Source organism: Euprymna scolopes, chromosome 24 (genome assembly GCF_053919585.1).
Source record: "Euprymna scolopes isolate OS-2025 chromosome 24, ASM5391958v1, whole genome shotgun sequence".
NCBI classification, from domain to species: Eukaryota; Metazoa; Mollusca; class Cephalopoda; order Sepiida; family Sepiolidae; genus Euprymna; species Euprymna scolopes.
In genome coordinates this window covers 71656527-71677331 of record NC_136505.1, presented here as the reverse complement: position 1 = coordinate 71677331, position 20805 = coordinate 71656527, and the positions used below count along the sequence as shown (strand labels likewise).

At 31.8% G+C, this 20805-nt stretch overlaps 1 protein-coding gene across 1 annotated transcript in view; it reads left to right on the top strand.

Moving 5' to 3' along the window:
* The first annotated feature begins 450 nt into the window (after positions 1 to 450).
* LOC145246763 (matrix metalloproteinase-14-like) overlaps positions 451 to 20805 on the top strand; it is an 819041-nt gene continuing 798686 nt past the window's right edge. The window contains exon 1 of the mRNA XM_080108536.1: positions 451 to 756. The gene's annotated coding sequence lies outside the window, so the exon portion shown is untranslated. The remainder of the gene's footprint in view (positions 757 to 20805) is intronic.

Here is a 20805-nt window from a genome sequence, read left to right as displayed (position 1 = left end):
ATGCTTGTGTATATTTATTTGCGAAAAGGTAAACACTCCTGATAAACACGGAACGCATTATTGCAAATAGATTAATAACAAGCCCAAACAGCGAAAGGATTGCCATAGATTCTTGGGCGCAGTCCGCCCGTGCGTTTACTTTACTACACGTTCCTTATCGCTTCGAATGGACAGAAATGCATAGACCATGTTTGAAACGATCAAAACAGATGAGAGGGGGAGGGAGAGAGAAAGAACAGGGAGTGAAAGGAAACAAGAGAGAACAAATTAAGAGAAAGAAAGAGGGAGACTAAGAGGTAGTGTTAGCGCACACTCACACACGCTGATAACAGTATTAGTTGCCGGTAATCCTCAGATAGAAAGAGAGGGACACATGCTGCCTGATATCAAAAACGCTCTCTATACACAAACACACGGACACACACACACCTATATACACAGGCATGCATTGAAACAGTAAAGGCTCCCTCATTAATGCGTATTATCTTTCGTAAAGTCACTTCTTAGCTAATGTCACTCGCTGGCTATCATTTATACTCACACTCTCGTATTTTCAACAAACGAAGCCGACTTGTTGCATGGCATCAAATATCTAGCAAGAAACGCGAGTGCTGGACTGCTTAAAATACCAGACGTCTGATAGCAGCTGCTGGGGTTCATTCTCATATATCTCTTCCGAAACCCGCCCCCATACAAAAAGTTAACGTATATACGCATACGTAAATATATACATATTTATATATTTAGCAATTGAAGGTAAGTACTTGTACCAAGTTCCAAGTTGTGCATGAAATAGTCTAGTAGATCAGGGATCAAGGCTAACCTTTCTATTGAGAGGTAGAGAAAAAAAAGAAAGAGAGAAATAAATAGAAGGAAGTATACGAATGAATACACACACGTAAAAAACATATGCGCACGTATACACACTCGCACGCACACATATATACACGCATACATTATATAGATATGTATTTATATATATGCGTGTGTGTGTATGTGTATGTGTGTGGGTGTGTGTGTAATTGAACGGTAATTTTTACCGTGGTATAAACCAGACAAATATGTGCGACCACGGCGGTGATGAGAGGGATATCACGTGATTCTGTAACCACACCCTTGCCCAACAGTTTACATTAAAAAAGAAAAAAATAATCAACGCACAATGTTTATTCACTTTATATTTTATAAAGTCAATAATTAAAAGAAAAAAAAAACACTTTTGCAATTTCGCGTGAAACAATGTTCAGTAAAGACGTCGATTTTTCCGTTTGATGGATAATTTGGAGAAAACAAATACAAATTTAACATCACTGACGGATCGAATCTGAAACAACAATGATACTGCGAACACAATTAAGTCTAATAAAATATACAACAACCTCACTGATGATTAAGTTATTTTTATTTTCTCTCTAACCTACAATTTTATCCCTTGTATAACATGCAGTCTATCAATTCTATCTATTCTCTAGTATCCACATCATATTCTATGGAACCGAAGATGACATTATATATATATATATATATATATATATATATATATATATACATACATATATATAATGAATCGATTGATTTCTCCGCCTTTTAATCTATCTTTCCAAGTATGCATTTTTCTAAATGCACGCCTTCAATTACTGTATCCTTCTTTCTATTCTGCACATATTTCTCTCTCTCTTCTTGTGTATGTATTCTATACGTTTCTTTCTTGTGAATAAATTGTATCTTTAAAAATCCGTATTGTTACCTAAATATATGTGTAGCATTAAGTGTATGTCTCATATATTTCAGTATATTAATATAGTTATATCTAATATAATTTATTCTACATAGAAGACATTACGATATATAAATATATATATGCATACATATATATATACACACACATATATATAGATACGCACACACACATATATATAGATATACACACACATATATATAGATACACACACATATATAGATACACACACACACATATATATATATATATATATATACTTTCGGATTTATTAAGTTCTCTTAAACAAAGGGACTCCTTTGCAGAACTAACATTTAATGTCTATCTGGGATACATAGATATTCGAAAATGCAACTAAAATTATCTTTACTTTCAACCACTGAGTTCATAAATAGTATATATATACAAGATCCTCTCTCGAATTAGCAATTTAAATATGTTATAGTATACATTTCTTGTGCTCACTTCGTTACACTGGATTCCAGGACAAGAATTCATTTAGTCCGTCGGGGTATCAAGTTTCCTGTAGTTACATGAGTTGACATCACTTGTGAAGGTTCGCCATTCATGATAAAAGCCATACGGAGATGTAATTCGTTAGGCCGTGTACACTATGTGATTTCAAACATCGTCATGGGTTACTTGCAGGAAAAAAATGTCCTCACGCATGTTATCCCGATAAAACCCAGTGTAGAGAGATCATAGATATTCGAGGATAGTCTAGTATGAATTCAAGTTCTTGTGTGCGTATGTAAGTAAATCAGCAGATTGTATAGATATACTTATATATATTTACATTTTTTTTCATTCAACCTATGTCAGATTTTCTTTGTTTTTTTAAAAACATATTTATTTACGTATCTTTCTATTCTTTCCCACCTTCCGTTTCTCCGTGGATGCTTCCACCTATTTCCTTTCTTTTCAGACGTTCTTTCTTCCTATGTTTACACTCATATGTACACAAACACATATAGACACATACACGGACACACACACACACGCACACGTATATATATATATATATATATATATATATATATACATAGAGATTTTGCACATATGTAAATACATAATGCGTTAACGAGTATATATATATATATATATACATCTACATGTATATGTATATGTGTGTGTCTATTATTTACAATGAGCTAATATGTAAAACATGTGGTAAGTAAAATCGAAGTGTTTGTCATCTATTTATTTATACGTCTTCCTGGATATCCGAGTATTTGATGGATTATCACTCTTGTAATTGCCGTTTTTCTAAGACCACGTGTTGCTGTCTGTCCACCTATTTGTCTACGCACACACATATGTGAGTATACATATACACATATATGTATGTATATATATATTGACAAGTATCGCGCCTGACACCATCATTGTAGATCGAAATGAATGTTTCTCTTCACAAGTTCAACAGGTTTTATATAAACTCGTTGTAATTGTGAAGGGAAGCATTTATATAGATTATGCACATAGTGAGAAATTTAGTAGTGTACATTCTGTGTAATGCGTATATTCTTTCAACGTCAATGCCTTGAAAAAATATGTTTGCAATTATTGAGATGGACACACACACGCACACACACACATATATATATATAAATATATATATATATATATATAAATATATATATACATATATATATATATATATATATATATATATATATATATATATATATATATATATAATGAGGCTATTGCTGAAGTCTAATCCTAACCCAAGTAAATTTCTGGAGTTGTAAAAAAAAGCTCGATAGCAAGTAGAGATGTATTATTTTGTACTATTTCTTTAGAATTAGGAATAGGTTGAGGCTGAGAGTCTTATAAATCCTAGTTTAATTATACACACAGACACACACATACCCCCATATATATATATATATATATATATATATATATATATATATATATATGAACTAGGTATTCATATTTATATAATTTTTTTTTACATCTATCTTTGCCAATATTTTGTATCAATATGCATACACACACGGACACACAGATATATATATATATATATATATATAAAGTTTCTTTATGTCAATTTTCATGACATTACCTGTGTATGTGGGATAAATGGGATTAAAATTTTTACACGTCTTATAGAGTGCATTGCTCTATCTCTCACTGTCTATGCATTCGTAGAAATATAGACAATTTCATCGTCTTTTACTTTCAATTTTCGCGGTAATATTCTTATGTATTTCCACTAGAATTGCTGTGCATGCATATGAATAGATTCTTATATATATATATATATATATGTGTGTGTGTGTGTATATATACAAAAACAATATATAAATACATGTATATATATATTTATATATATATATACATACATCACTTGATGTGTCTAAAGTAGGTTTTACTATTCATTAACTTATTGAAGATGAATTCATAATATTGTTCATCTCTATTAACAGACGCTCATCACTACATGAAAATAATGTTTTTTTTATCTCTATATATATGTATATATAAACACACATACGCATTTATATATATACGCATATATATATGTATATATATATATACATATATATATAGAGATCTGTGTGGGTGTAGGTGTTTATGCATGTTTTGTTTTATGCGTTTCATCGTATTTTATATTATTTCAAAATACAAATAAAAAAATGCTTGCATATATACAAATAGAGAATCACACAGTCATATATGTCAATTTTTTTAGTCAAATTGATCATTATAGTGTGCCTTATATATAGTTGTGATTTCAAATGTTTAAAACATATGACTTAAATTATAATCAACATTTTATTCTCTCTTGCCTGTTTGCTCTTCTATGACTTACTAATACATGGATATAATACACTTTACAAATTAATCCAAGTAAATGTATATTTGCGCATAGAGAGAAGATATACATAAAGTCGACACGCCTGATAAGTTCCATATATTTTCAATTTTGATATTTTCAGCCTTTTCTAAAGACCAGAAACAGCTTAGACTCGTTCCACAGGTTCCAATAACCGATATCTCAAGTTCCGCGATAGTAGACATACAATTGATTGAGTAATTTGACAGAAACCGTTTCTTTGAAGGACAGGCACTATTACCTTCTATAATATATACGATGATATATTAGAAATTACTTTCTTTTTTATCGTCACGATAATAATATAATTTTGGAATAATTTATAATCTCAATGCGAATCATGAAACGTGTATGCTTCTGCTTCCTCTAATTATTCAGTTCAGTTCATTTGAAATTTGAAATTCTTGTATGCATGCATATTTGCTGAGACATTTAGACATTAAGTTTGATCTCATTAATATAACAAGTGCATGAAAGGGAGAAAATATACAATAGGATTTAAACACACAGAATTCATGTGTCGCTATGTATCATACGTTTTCTTTTTTCGCTAGCTTTTCTTTTATATTTAGACTTAAACCACGCCATATATTTTAAAGCGTTGTATTCAATTTTTTATCTAATAATAGTGATGATTCTCATGATTTTAAATCCTATGTAAAATAAGTTACAGCATAGATTGATTTCTTTAACTTCGTGTATCCTGAAACATATTTAGATCATATTAATCTACAAAATTATGTTTGTATCAGTTTTAACTCAGCAAAAAAACAGTAACATTATTTCAGAGTTTCGCTTATGTTCATTTCCACATTTGTATGTTCTTGTATACGTTGTAATGTAATATTTAGTCGACTTTATGAAATGTATATTATAACTTTTCCAGGTTACATTGTGAAAGGAAACAATGCACTTAACAAATTGCTAACAATATCTATAAAAGAAATTCAATTCATTCTTATTACGCAAAATAACTACTTATTATTTGTAAATGGGATCTGAAAATTACATCTCGGTTTCTCTATCTCGTCACGTTTTCCACGTTGTTGATTTACATAACGTACGATATTCTAACTTTATTACGTTTTCTGGAAACGTGTTTACCGGGTTTGATGATACTTTGATTAAAGTTAATACGAAAACTAAAAATGCTGATTCAAAACTGAATTGCCAAACGATGTGATATAACCCACGGCCTTATTGTCAAACATTGCACAACAGAGGGAAATAATTTGGGTTAGAATATACCTCATGTGACAATGGTTTAATTTTATAGTAACGACGGCTCTCTGCAATAGTTCAATTCGGCATGGCGAGCTGCTATTGCGCGTAGGTAGCGAAGATTCCACGAATTAAAAGCTATATGTCACCAACAATTAGGCGAGCAATTGAAGTGTAAATAAACAATTAAAAATATTGAAATAGGTACAGCGTAATCGAGGTATAATGAAAACGCATTGAGTCACATAAAGTAGAAACTTGTTATTTCTGGCAAATTTGTGTTATATATATATATATATATATATATATATATATATATATATATATATATAATGTAGAATCAAGAAGTTACACCTATCAAATAAACATGATGTTGGCCACACGATCAGATATAAGTGTGTACTGTTTGTACACCGCTTCGGCTTTAACACTATTTGATCCAAGATAACACTCCTTCTCCAGTGTCTAACTGCATACAGAAACCACAGTTAATCACATGTTCTTGATATTTTTAAATAAGGTGTGAATTCTACATGACTGTTTTCTTACTTCTGTCTTGATGCAAATGTTCTGACATCGTTTGAAATAAATATGCCGGGAAATATAACGTCATCAGTCTCCTCGCTGGTTTCGCTAAAATGTTGAACTCATTACTCAATTTTAAACTAGTCCTTCACTAGTAAATGTTATTTTTTCAACAAACAGTATAGATAAAAGATGCCTGTTTGATTTCGCATGTTATAACAGTCACTTATAAACGAATATAAAAGACACTTGATCAAAGAGGTAAAGCCAAGACAAAGTTCTATATCATTGAATCATTTTTCAAGGCCAAGCATTAAAATCTGTATGAAAAGTAAGCCGTAAGATCTTTTAGTTTTACAAATATTCAACATTAAATTATATGCTCTGATGAACTTGCTGACATATTTCTTTATGAATCCAAACATCTACGATTAACCCTACAATATGCAAATTTTCCCTTGTCACTGTTAAAGTTCTGAAATGCGGGAGTTATTTTACTTGGATAATATTTTACGTAGAATTGTAAGCCTTTGAAAATCCACAACTACTCACTGTGTCACTGAATGTGCCAGCATGCAGAAATTTAAATGTAATGTTAGCAACCTATAGCACACAACACTCTACTTAGGATGCCTCCCTAGGAATGAAATATCTAATTAACAATTGGCATTTACGTATCAGTGGCAATAGTACTTTTATTGGGAGATGAAAACAAAGAAATAATAACGAACAGATCATTTGAATACAATCGATCTCTATTAATTGAATAATAATTATCGATACAGATAAGTTAATGTTACATATAATTAAGTCCATACAGATTCCTAGGATCCCTATTAAAAATGTTGTCCTTAGATATTTCAGTAAATGTTTCTGTTGTCACGAATCATGACTACGTCTCATTGTCGCTGATATCTAATATCCATAGCTTACAGGAGGTTACATTCCTTTACTTGTCAGTCATCGGCTCTAAGTTCTCATCAAATCAATATATATGTAATAATAATAAATGTATCTTTATGATCATGCTGCATCTGCAATTCACAAAAGGAGTTGTAATGATACTGGGAAGTTCTGCTTGGCTCTTAGTCATAATATATATAACGACTAAACGAGAGTACAATTTCACACTCTGCAAAACAAGTGTCGATATAATCAACAATAACTTCAGCACAAGCCAGTCTTATTTCGTATCAGTCTAAGCAGTTTAACTTGTCTCACATCACACGCATAATGATAATTTATGAAGCTGGTCTGCCGTTACATACATGATAATCCTTAAAACAATACATCACCGTTATTGATTAAAACGGTTGAATAAAACGATTGCTCTTTATTACATATTACATTATTTTGAAGTTTACTCCTCGCTGAAGTCGATATGCAATGGATCCTAAGCACATTGTTTCCATAGTGTAGAGGAAACAATTTAAGGCGTCGGTTACCGTTGTCAGACAACAGAGTATAATTGTGATATGACACTCTAACAAATATATATATATTTCTGTACAATTGAAATATTCATCGACTTGATAGTAGTTCGCTCCAACGATTTAGTCAAGGGGAGATGTGCTCACTTACATTGAAATGTATATTTATTTAAACACTGATCAGAGCTCCAATTTATATGGTTAAAAAGAGCTTGACATAACGCTTAAAACTAGCATAAGATATGAGCCAACTACAAAAGAGGTTGTTTATATAGTTATATACAAACTTACTGCTGTTCTGTTCGGTTAGCTGATCGAATCTTTAACTATCACTTACTAGTTCATCCTAACTATTAGACATTCATGAAATGTTTTTTAAACATAAGAATTATTTAAAGAGCTAAAAAAAAATGCCTATATATTTTACATAGGAGTTGCTACTTATCCAGGCCCAAACCCCACTCTAGCATAGGGTTAAAAAAGAGTGTACAGCAGTCAATGGGACAATATCGTAGTAATCGTTAGTATTGGAAATTTAGCAAAATGGATTACTTAAGAGGAGCTGATCATAAAGAACTTGTTTACGTTGGACTTGAAGAGACCAAATTGTAGTCAGCTGGAAAGCAGGCAAACGGAAGAGGGTTCCACAAGTGGTCATTTCTAAGAAAAAATTATTTGTTCATGGAATCTACGCATAGGTTTAGACACAGATAAATAGCGGGAACAATTATTGATAGCGTTTTGATCTAGACTTTTTCATGAAAGTTTTCGGGGAAGGTCATAGATTGGAGCTCACACAGAAAAAGGCTAGCAACGCCTCTTCATGGTAAAAAAAGGTGCAGGTAAGAAAAGGGTATCCTCTACTAGGCTACGACTTTTATTTTAAATTCCGTCAATGCCGGATAAGCTCTTTCTAGCAGCTCCTGCCCAGATGTGGCAAGAGTACTTCATCATTGGATGTACATGGCTCTTATATAGGTATATAATAGCCTCAGCAGTGAGATATCTACTGGGTGAATAGAAGTACTCTACTATTTTGCCAGCGGCCTTAATAACGGATTTGATGTACGTGTTCCCTTTCAGATCAGGAGTAAAGCTCAAGCCCAGTAGTTTTTCAAAACATGTATCCTCAACAAGACGAGAGCCATTCATTTCAATAGATACAAGATGAGCACCAGAGCGTTGATGATGTAAAGATAGAAGCTTAATTTTAGTCGCATTAGAAGTAACCAGCCACTTCTTTCCCCAGTCTACCACGTCCTCAAGGTCAGATGAGAGAGAATCAGAGAGAACATGGTCGTTTCCAGCCTTTGATGTGCTGACATAGATAGTAGTGTCATCAGCATAAATGTCTACGAATGATTTAAGGATATGAATTGGAAGATCATTGATGTAGATCAGAAAACGAGTTTGGCCCATGGTGCACTCCTGAGGGATTCCAGTCTTATCACTGTAAACTTTGGAGTTCTGCTTATCAACCATTACTTTTATGAACCTATCAGAGAGAAATGCTTTATAATTGAAAAGACATTTTCAGCTATACGTCAATATATTTAGTTTGTTCTGCAATTACATGCAAATATGACGGTGACGCTTCTCTTTGTAATATTAGCAAAAGTGTTATTTCTCTGTCTCCCACGTTAGTTTTTATATATCATCTCTCTCGACTATTTGTTTAAACGTTTTTTTCGGGTAAATTCGACACACTGTTGTCAAAATTTCCAACTCAAAAATTTGACATTGTGTTGTCCAACTTTCCAACACGACGACTCTAAACTTTGCTGTCAAAACCTCCGACTCAACACCTTTCAGGTTGACTTGCGCATGACTAGGTACGAAGGATTCCATCTTCCAACACGCCCCCCTCTCTTTGCCTCATGTCCGTTGTAATTTATCCGTCTCAGTTACATAAAAACGGAGAGTGTCTGCGTCGCTCACATGACTGCGAAGCATAAAACAAACTGGGTGTCGCTATTTTAGTCCTACTTTTTTCTAATACAGAAGTGACCCTTTGAAGCACGCACAGATGCTAGCAATGTTAGTTACGATTTTTCTACCATTTGCCAATGTTGCATTTTAAACGTTTTTCGTCGACCATTTATTTCTTGGAAATGAGACAGTCGAAACGTATCATCGAATGTAATCTTTTGATTAGAATATTTGATTTATCATAACATTTTATTAGCTCCATATCATTTTCCTCACTGTTCCTATGTATTAGTAGTTTCCGCCTTGAAATGACTTCTTAAAACACTATTATGCATGAGAATATATATATATGCGTGCGTGTACGGACATATCTATATATATATATATATATATATATATATATATATATATATATATATATAAAGCCACAAACCAACCGCAAATACACACACACATACACACACACACATATATATATATATATATATATATATATATATATATATATAGCGGCACTGATGAGTTGTGATACAACGAAACAGGACTGTACGTCGATGAAGCCCCCTCCTTTGGGTAGAGCACTGTCGTAAATAATCTCATCCGCTACTTAATTGGCTGAAAAATGCGAAGGTCGTTGTTTGTTTACACACAGGCGATTTGAGCACTATAAAAGTGGTGACGGGTGTCGGTTTAAATAGACATGCCGACGAGTTACTTACGGGCGTCGCCTTCATGGTCGAGTAGGAGAACTGCCGACTGTCAACACGACGGTTCAATCCTTGCCTTGGGAGCGATGCTAGTGTAGCGGCACTGATGAGTTGTGGTACAACGAAACAGGACTGTATGTCGATGACTATATATATATATATATATATATATATATATATATATATATATATATATATATATATATATATATATATATCACGTGGGCACGAAAGTTTTTATGGATTTCAACTTTTTAATTGAGATAAACATCTCGGTTCAAATAAAAACTTATTAAAGGAAATAAGCACCATCAGAATCAACATATTTTTGAGAACGGAAAACAAAAATATTTATGCACGTAATGTAAAAAAAAAATGTGCCTTCTGGTGGCGATTAAGTTGTTAAGATGCTTGAAAAAGATGGATTCGATAGGTGAGATGACTTTAGAGTATGGCGGATAAGGCAGATGTTCGTCCCAATTCCTTTAACTTCTGCAGGGTCGGATTAGAAATGTTTATAAGGCATTGACGTGCAGGATAATTGTGCTTTTCTGTTGAATAATGCTGGGTGTTGTTGTTCAATATTCGTCGATTTATTGACAGTACTTTCCGACATAATTGTTTCGTTTGCATTAAAAATATGTAATGGGTGATACCGCTCGCAGACAACTAAATAGTCAGCATAACCTTGTTTTGGTGCAACCTTGGCTTCGGAAAGTGTCCTGAAGATTCGTAGATTTCTAACCTCTAAGACGAGCGTCGGCAGTTTTCATAAAGAACACACTTTACATCGCAAATTACAACCCATTCGAGAAAAGATGTGTTTTGTTGCGTAAAAGATTGGTTCACAGTTCCTAACGGCTTTTCTTTTGGTTACTCTTCAATTTGTGAGACACCCTCATATTTTTTGTCTTTCAAATCTCTTAAGTTGGTTGAGCCCACCGTATTTGTTACGCCTAATTCAAAAGCAAGTTCGCGAACAATTGTGCGTAGATTGACTTCGACTAATACCTTTGATTGATCGTTGGCAACATCCGATGGCCGACTACTACGCACATCATCTTCAAGAATCTCGTCGCCGCCACGAAATTTCTTAAATCATTATTGTGTTTTGCATTCAGTAGTGATTCCTGGGCCAAACGCTTCGCTGATATCGCGAGTTGTTTCAACAGATTTTGGCCTAGCCTTAATTGAAATAAGAAAATTGTGTGAATTTGCTTTTTTATCTTGTATTCAACGTTCTGTAAAGAAGGCATAATTGTTTTAAAACTATTGTAATCTCAACGAGTAGATTAGAGTGAAAAACACTCTTTAACAGGATATAAACAGTACAATATTAGAACAAAAACTTATTGTAAAATAGATCATTTGAAATTAAAATTAAAACTGTCGCAAGAACTGTTCATGTCAACCTAATAATCATACAAGTTACGTAACTTCATAAAAATGTTCAAATTTCGGACATGTTGTAAACAATAGATTATTTACCCATATTATAATTTGCACTATATACGGTGTACGAAAATGCCTACTTTAACGCATATTCAATATTATCAGTTAATTAATGCCCCAAATTTTTGGGAAGAAGTATGCATTATCTTTATTGGAAAGTGCTGAAGCATCCATGCAGACTATTTGAGCGTGTCTTATATTGCTATACAGTAACACCCGGTTTCCCTCGGCGGCAGAAAGAAAAATATAGAAATAGAATAGATATGAGGAAAAATTGACGAAAAATATCAATAGAAAAATAAGAAAAAGTGAGAATGACAGACGAAAAATATCAATAGAAAAATAAGAAAAAGTGAGAATGACAGACGGAGAAGCAGAGAGTGAACGAAAGACGGAATAAAACATATTTTGTTGCAGTAATAAGAGAGGGACAGAATGATAAAAATATAAGGAATTCAACGCCAGTTCAAACTGTAACATAGAAACTAAAGCGTTTCTTTTAAAAAAATTTTTAAATACATTTAAGAATTCATATTCAATTACAAAGTAATTATTCATCTAAACATTGACCAGCAACCATTCAAATGTTCATTCATCCAAAGAATTTTACGACAATCGCCTGAGGGAATATGAATTCCGGGTTTACCATCTTAAGAGACAAAGAAAAGAAGACTTTCTATAGCGGGTGAATATTTTAGTAGAAGCAACTGTGAAAATTAATTTTCTTTTATAAAATCCAATTTATCTTATAAATGTATTGGGAAAACTACCTAATGTTTTCTGTGTATCATATGTAAACATTATAAATTAAGAGTAAAATATAGATGCAATTATTAATTAGTATAATGTTCGATAAAAATGATGAAAGTATAAGTAACTGCTTAACCGATAAACAAAAATAACCAAAAGTTATAGAATTTAACAATTTCATAATTATTCCCCTATAGATACGTAGGGTTTCTATGTATCATACTTAAAATATCATCTAGAATATATCAATACAACATTTACATTTTAAGTGAATGTCATTTTTCATCTACCGTATTTTCTTTTGCATAGATTCTGCATCATTTTGGCATTGTTATTAGATTTAATTGGATTTAGAAACATACTCATTGATATATAATACTTTTCGATGGAAATCAATACGGTAATGTCTTAGATCGCATTTAGTACTGCCTGTAACAAATGTAAACGGTTTCTAGAAAACGCAAGACAATCAGATGCCTTATCGTCAACTCGCTCATAGCTGAGCATAGATTCAACTCCTACTGAGTGACATTTATATGAACCAGAATATATGGTCCATGTGTAATTTTTTTTTTCAGCAATAATGCAAAGCAGTGGGCAGAGTACGTTTTATGAGATTCCACATTATTAGCTGGATTTAACCGCATGACTGAACACATTATAAGCGACATCAATGTTGTAAAAATTATACCGAACTTTGATTCAAACGAATTTAGCCCACATTCCATTCATAGTTTGACAAACAAATTACGACTGAGATTAGAACCTATATTAGAAATCGGATAAACCTTTGCTTAAATGAGCAATGCTCGCTATCATTTTATAAATTTTAGTCCGTTTTGCCAGTATTCATCTTACTACAGATTAACTGATTTTACGAATAAGTTAATAAATTGTGTAATGAAGCAGAAATATTATTATTATTATTATTATTATTAATAATAATAATAATAATAATAATAATAATAATAATAATAATAATAATAATAATAATAATAATAATAAATTCGATCCCGTAAGTATAAGGAGTTAAATCAAGGAAATATTTATAGATTTAGTCCTGTAAGCTGATATGTTGACTGCAAAGTCACACAGGATCAGCCATTTTATAGACAAGGTTTTATTTCCAGAGCGACAGCTCTTGGCGCTCAAATAAAACAGCTTGATTGGGTTTAGTATAATCGTATAAACACAGTTGCTAGCTTATTAATATCTGAACATTTCCTCTCGAACATCAAAATTATCTCCTTGAGATGTTTTATAAAAGTAGTCATTCATGCGAGGAAGCGGGAACTACATGGTAACAACATTAGCGTTATCCGACGCTCAGCCTCACATCCAAATACATCACAATACCATTATGAAATATTGTCTGGAGTAATGGGGCCTGATTGTCGAAAGGTATATTTGTAGCAATTGAGGCATCTGTTCAATATAATGATATGCTTTAAGATAATTTATAAGCCGTAATCTACACGAATACATTATTTGCATTGCACTGTGACCCATACTAACTTACATCAGAGAAATCCGCTGTATATAAAAGCATGGCTTCTTTCACCAAAGAAATTTACATAGTTCTACTTCAGATAAACCGAATGAGTTGCTTTCTCTACTGTTTCCTTGCGACTTTTTATCATTTTTTTAAAATTTCGTCCCTTTACATTAAAAGTTGGAATAGCTTTGCAAAAGTGGCTTCCATATTTGCTCTGGCAGCAACAGCAAACTCATTAATTCGAACGGCTATAATTTATTTTGAAACAAATGCTTCATATCTGATCTCTTTCCTGTTTTCTTCCAATATTCGTCCTTATTTTTCTTTTTTCACACCACACATTGCCAAATAATTTTCCAGGTTAAACTAACAGAAACAAACATTTTCCAGATTTACACTGGAAGTCTGGTTTCCAGTTATCCGTTTTCTATTTCTTTGAATTGGTGATTTCCGACGAATATTAGATTTTTGCTTGCTTTGTTAAATTAAACCTTATTAATTTGTTTAATACTGGTGCATTTTACATCATGAATTTTCATTTCGTGTACTTGATTCGGTCTGCAGTTATTGTAAGTAGTTGATTGTGACGCCAAGTATATATTTCTGTGTTGTTAGCCCCTAGTTTGGAAAATATGTCTTGAACCTCTATTTATTTCATGTCCTACGATAGTCAACGGAAAAGATCGACGGATATTGATTTGCTTTATATTTGGATTTAATTAAAAAATTATATACTTGCCCGTTCCGCCATACATATACATATTTATTTCCATAATTCTTTTCGCTTAATTCCATACAATAAAAACACTGACCCGGTTGATAAAATTTTACGTTTCAACATCTCACCACATCATACCCATTTACATTGCACCTGGAAAATCGTTTATACTTTATGTTACATGTGTATGATTTGGTGTATATCCATAGTCTTACGTACGTAGTGTATTATTAAAAAAAATTAAACCTCTGAATGTTGTTCTTGATTGCATTTTGGATTCAGTATATTTAATTATTTATTCGTCATGCATTTGTCTTTCATTATTTATCTCAAATATTCGAATATTAATGCGTAACTTTGTAATTTTCGCGTATATATATACACACACACACACACATATATATATATATATATATATATATATCCTATAACACTATATTTACAACTCAGGTAAATGATACTTCATGTATATTTAAATGATACGCTACTCGTGTTCACAATGAATACTGTGAGTAGCAACATATTAATTCCATAGACAGATGAGTATTTTATATACAGGGTGGTCAAAAAGTCAGGTAACATGTTAAAGGTAGAAAAAACAATATGATGCATTATAATCTCTATTCGTTTAATATTATTTGTTTAAATATTTGTGTGTAATATATAAACTTACCCCTCCTGATTTCTGGCTTTGGGGCTATGTAAAGGATAGCGTTTATGGCAAGAAGCCTGATACAATAGCGTCTTTAAAGTTATTTATTGAAGAGGAGATTGCGCGGATATCAGCTGACATGATTACACGTGTTACACAATCAGTGGTTAATCGCTTCCAGCGATTGATAGAGAGAAATGGACGACAATTAACAAAATAAACATATTTCATGTTTGTTTCATTTTATATTTCAATCTATGGTACTTAAATATACGTGTATTGCTAATATCGTATTTCTTTAAAATGTTACCTGACTTTTTGACCACCCTGTAGTTTGCAATCTCATTTAACTTGGTGTTGTATTTTACTTTCTGTTACTTCTCCCCTTTAATGCTCTCTTTATTGCCTATTCTTAAATAGTTGATATCATATCACTTTTTATCATATATTATTTCAGATTGCGTTGTACATGCAAAGCACTTCAAGATTTTTATAATTTAATATCACACACATTTCTCATCTCTTTAACACTTTCTAATTAAAGACTCACATTGTCCATAAATAGTTTAACTGATATATTTACTAGTGTATAAATATAAAACGTTGCTCTTAATAAGATTTCAATGCAAATTTCAAATAAAGCACAGAAATTGTCCAATTATAAAAATTGCTACTTCCAGATTAGGATTATATTTGTAAATATTCTGTTTGTAAATTGTTAATGCTGTATTATCATACTTTGCAGTGTTTGAAGTGTGCTTATGAAAGTTATAGATTTCTGTATAATAACAATGCACTGCACTCTATAATGCAATCTGCATTAATTTCCTATAATTCATAATGCACCCGACGATATTTCCGAGATTACTGTTTTTACATAGATTTATGAAAAAGCCACTTACCGCCAAATAGATATTTTTTTTTTTGATTCTACGATACAAAAATTGTATGACTATTAATAATCAATTAGGATATCCGACGAAATGTTCAAAGTTTCCGTTGCGCGAAAGATACTACTAAAGTTTAGAGGATAATTTTTACCTTGGAAAATTTACACTGGCTTGTATGTATCATTTTATAAGCTGAGAAAGGTGAAAAATAAATCGTCAAACGATATCAAAATAGCAATTAACAAACATAATTTCTAACTATCGTCTGAGATTTTATTGCGTTATATCACCCCCGTAAAGACACATAAACTGAAACCAAAGAAGAAATGTCGCCAAAAAAGTGTTTTTGCATAGAGGTGAAAAAAAGTTTGGAATTCATTAATTCCATTAATGCCCACTTTATTTGACACCAACACTTTGAAATTGTAAGAGTTTCTTTTTTCACATTTTGTTATCACCCCTCATAAGGTTGGTCAATACTGGCTAGAAGACCCCGGGATTTCCAGGCAGGTGATCGTCTAAGCTTTAATCTATGCCCACCCACCCCTTTCCAAACTTTCACGAAAAACACTCGTCTAGTCAGAACCACTACTAATAGTTTTCCACACTTTTATCTGTGCCTAAACCTAAATGTACATTCCATGAGCAGAGCTTCTTTCTTAGAATTGCTCGCCTGTGGAACTCTCTTCCGTTAGCCTGTTTTCCAGGTGACTACAATCTGATTCTCTTCAAGTCCAATGTAAATACGTCCTTGATGAACCGTCCCTTATGTAATTCAACTTACATAAGTCCCACTACCTATTTTTAAAACGCTATAATCACATTGACTATGGTGTACCCATTAAGCTTTATCTTGGAGTGATCTCCGGGCTTGATAACTGGTGATTTCTGTGTAGAAAAACACTATTTTGATTGATGCTTTTCTTGATCTATGTCAACCGTGTGTTATAAATATTCATATAGACAAGGAAGGCATCTAAGAGCACGCGAATAACATATTGTGCACGTGCCCTAAGGTGCTTAGCAGTAGGAGCACCTTGTATATATATATATATATATATATATATATATGTATAATAATTTATAAAATATATATGGCGATTAAGCTACACTGAATATTCTGCGTTTCATCCGACTATAGGATTCATCAGGCTTATGCGCGAATTCTGTGGTTGCTTCTTTCTTTTATATATGTTGAGGATTTCTATTAGCCAATCAGCTTTCTAGTATCCACCGCGCCCCTTCCTATCAGCCAATGGGCATGCATTTTATCAAACAAAGGATCTGTTTTAGAACTAGGTTAGTGGTTTTAGGTAGACGGTTTAGGTATATCAAATATAAGCAACAAATCACCAACAACTATAATAAAATTGAAAAATAGAAGAAAAAGAACTATAATTTGTTATACGGCCCCATACAATCAAATGTTAAAAACAACACTTGGCAAGAAATTTCTAGATTTTATTGAAACAAACTTTCCCGCAACCAACCCCTTACACAAAATCTTCAATAAAAATACCTTGAAGTTATCTAATCGTTGTTGCGAAAATTTAGAGATAATAATTAAAGCACATAATAACAAAATACAAAATGAAAACAATGTAAACAACAACAAAATAAACAATAAAAAAGTAGACACTATGACTAAAATAAAACCAACATTACCGATAATAATAATAATAATAATAATAATAATAATAATAATAATAATAATAATAATAATAATAATAATAATAATAATTATAATTATAATTATAATAATAATAATAACAAACCAACCCCGGACAAAAACAACCATACCATAAATAAAAATAAAAATAACGAACAAGATACATGTAATTGTAGACACCGCACACTTTGCCCAGTCAAAACAAATGTCTAACAAAAAGCGTAGTTTATCAAGCAACAATATTTGCGAAAAAACCCCGCATAACAAGAAATATTACATAGGTATGACTTCCTTAGATTTCAAAACGCGATACTATGACCACAAAAGTACATTCAAATATAAAGAACACCGTATAAAAACAACACTAGCGAATAAATACTGGGAACTCAAAGAAAGCGGACATTCGTCGGTAGTCGAATGGAAAATAATGAGAGAAGCTACCACATGCAGACATTTAGACGACCCATGTAAATTATGCCTCCATTAAAAATGTTCTATCTTGTACTTTAAAGAATCTCAAAATCTATTAAACTGTAGGCGAGAAATAGCAAACAACTGTGTTCACAAAATAAAACTTACTCTAGGATAGCGATACAAAATAGCTTTAAAACTAACAATAACCATAGAAAACAAACAAATAAATAGATTAAATAAACATGAATATACATAAACGATCACACACATATATTTATATATATATACATGTGTGTGCATGTATGTGTGTACACATAGGTATAATTATATGTAAAAAAAGGAGATCGTCTACCTAAAACCACTAACCTAGTTCTAAAACAAATCCTTTGTTTGATAAAATACATGCCCATTGGCTGATAGGAAGGGGCGCGGTGGATACTAGAAAGCTGATTGGCTAATAGAAATCCTCAACATATATAAAAGCAAAAAGCAACCACAGAATTCGCGCATAAGCCTGATGAATCCTATAGTTGGATGAAACGCAGAATATTCAGTGTAGCTTAATCGCCATATATATTTAATAACTTACTAACTAGCTCTTCCTACGTATTGAGCACTTTTGAAGTAAATACTTAAAGTGTACGCATAAATCTATACTTTCGCATATTAATTTCATGTGAGTAAATGAAGTAGTTATATATATATATATGTATATATATACATACATACATACATATATATATATATGTATATATATATATATATATATATATATATATAGTTAGTGGAGATGGTAATTAATAAAATCTGAAGAAAGTGATCAATACTGTTGTAGAGCAAATATGCGTTTTATTTTGTATTACCGTATCTTTCTGTTAAGTTACATTATTGTTTCATCCCAAAATAGCGAACATTTCTGTAAAAGTCTGAGGACGCTACAGACAGCAAAAAAAAAAAAAAAGCCGCGTTGCCGAAACAATAGTGAAACTTAACAGAAGGGTACGGTAATAAAAAATAAAACATCAATATATATATATATATATATATATATATATATATATATATATATGTATATATATATATATATATATATATATATATATATATACATATAATTATAAAACTCAAATGACTTTGTAACGATGTATGCAACCCACATTCCGGTTTTCGACATCCGGTGGCGCATGCGTGCATAATCTGCGCATTGAAATATTAACGTTATTATTTCGAAATTATGATTTAACATGGTAAGAGTGGGGTTTTAAATAACTCAAACATAATACAGAAATAAAGGATGTAAAAAAAGCAGACAGTATTAGCAACTGTTTATTTGGATAATTTAAACGCGAAAAACAAACAAACAAAAGAACAATCGGAACGGTGAATTATTATTTCGAAATTATTATTTAACCCGGGAAGAGTGGGGGTATAACGTAATACGGAAATGAACGATGTTAAAAATAAACAAAGATATATCAAAATTTGAATTTAACTATAATAAGGATTACGGTATCGGTTCAAAGCACATTTACCTATAAGTATGGTCAACCACTTATAATACAGTAACCGTATATTTTCCCCAAAGAATCAATTATAATAAACACAACGAGGCATGGAAACCTATCTATATTCTTTGTTTATTTTAAAATACTTTCATAGAAATGTTCCTGTTATGTCAAAATCTATTTTCTTTACGTCACAAGTGTCATGCTCTTACATGAATTCCATAGCTAATAAAACATACTGACCCAACGGGTCAGGGGTTCTACTATATATATATATATATATATATATATATATATATATATATATATATATATATATATATATCAGAATAATGAGATGAATTATATCACAGAGTAAAGAATAATGTGATTTAAAGTTCTACAACATACTTTGGAGATGTGATATCTTTATATAAGACAATCCCAGTCAAATAAAATTGGTCAATATTTTAGATAGAGAAAATTAAATCTACAGTTTTTATATTTAATTTATACTAGCAAGTCCTTCCGGCTTTGCTCGGGCCCTACGTACTGTTCATAAGGTTATGTACATATGTATATATTAAGATATGTGAATATGTAAAGTAATGCAATCTGTATAATAGTCTTCCTTAAGTACCATAGAGAAAAGACATAAAGACATTTTCACTTTTATAGATAAATAGACCGATCGATAGATTGGATGAAGTATATAGTAAAGATTTAAAACGTATAAAAATAGACATATGCGCCACCACCGGGAATCGAAATCAAAATGTTCAGCCCACAATTTATTTTGCCTCTGCCGTCAATGACTGGGCTATGAACACATGTTCACTGCAAGGCTAAAAATTAAGCCATAAACCAATAGCTACTACGTTATGCA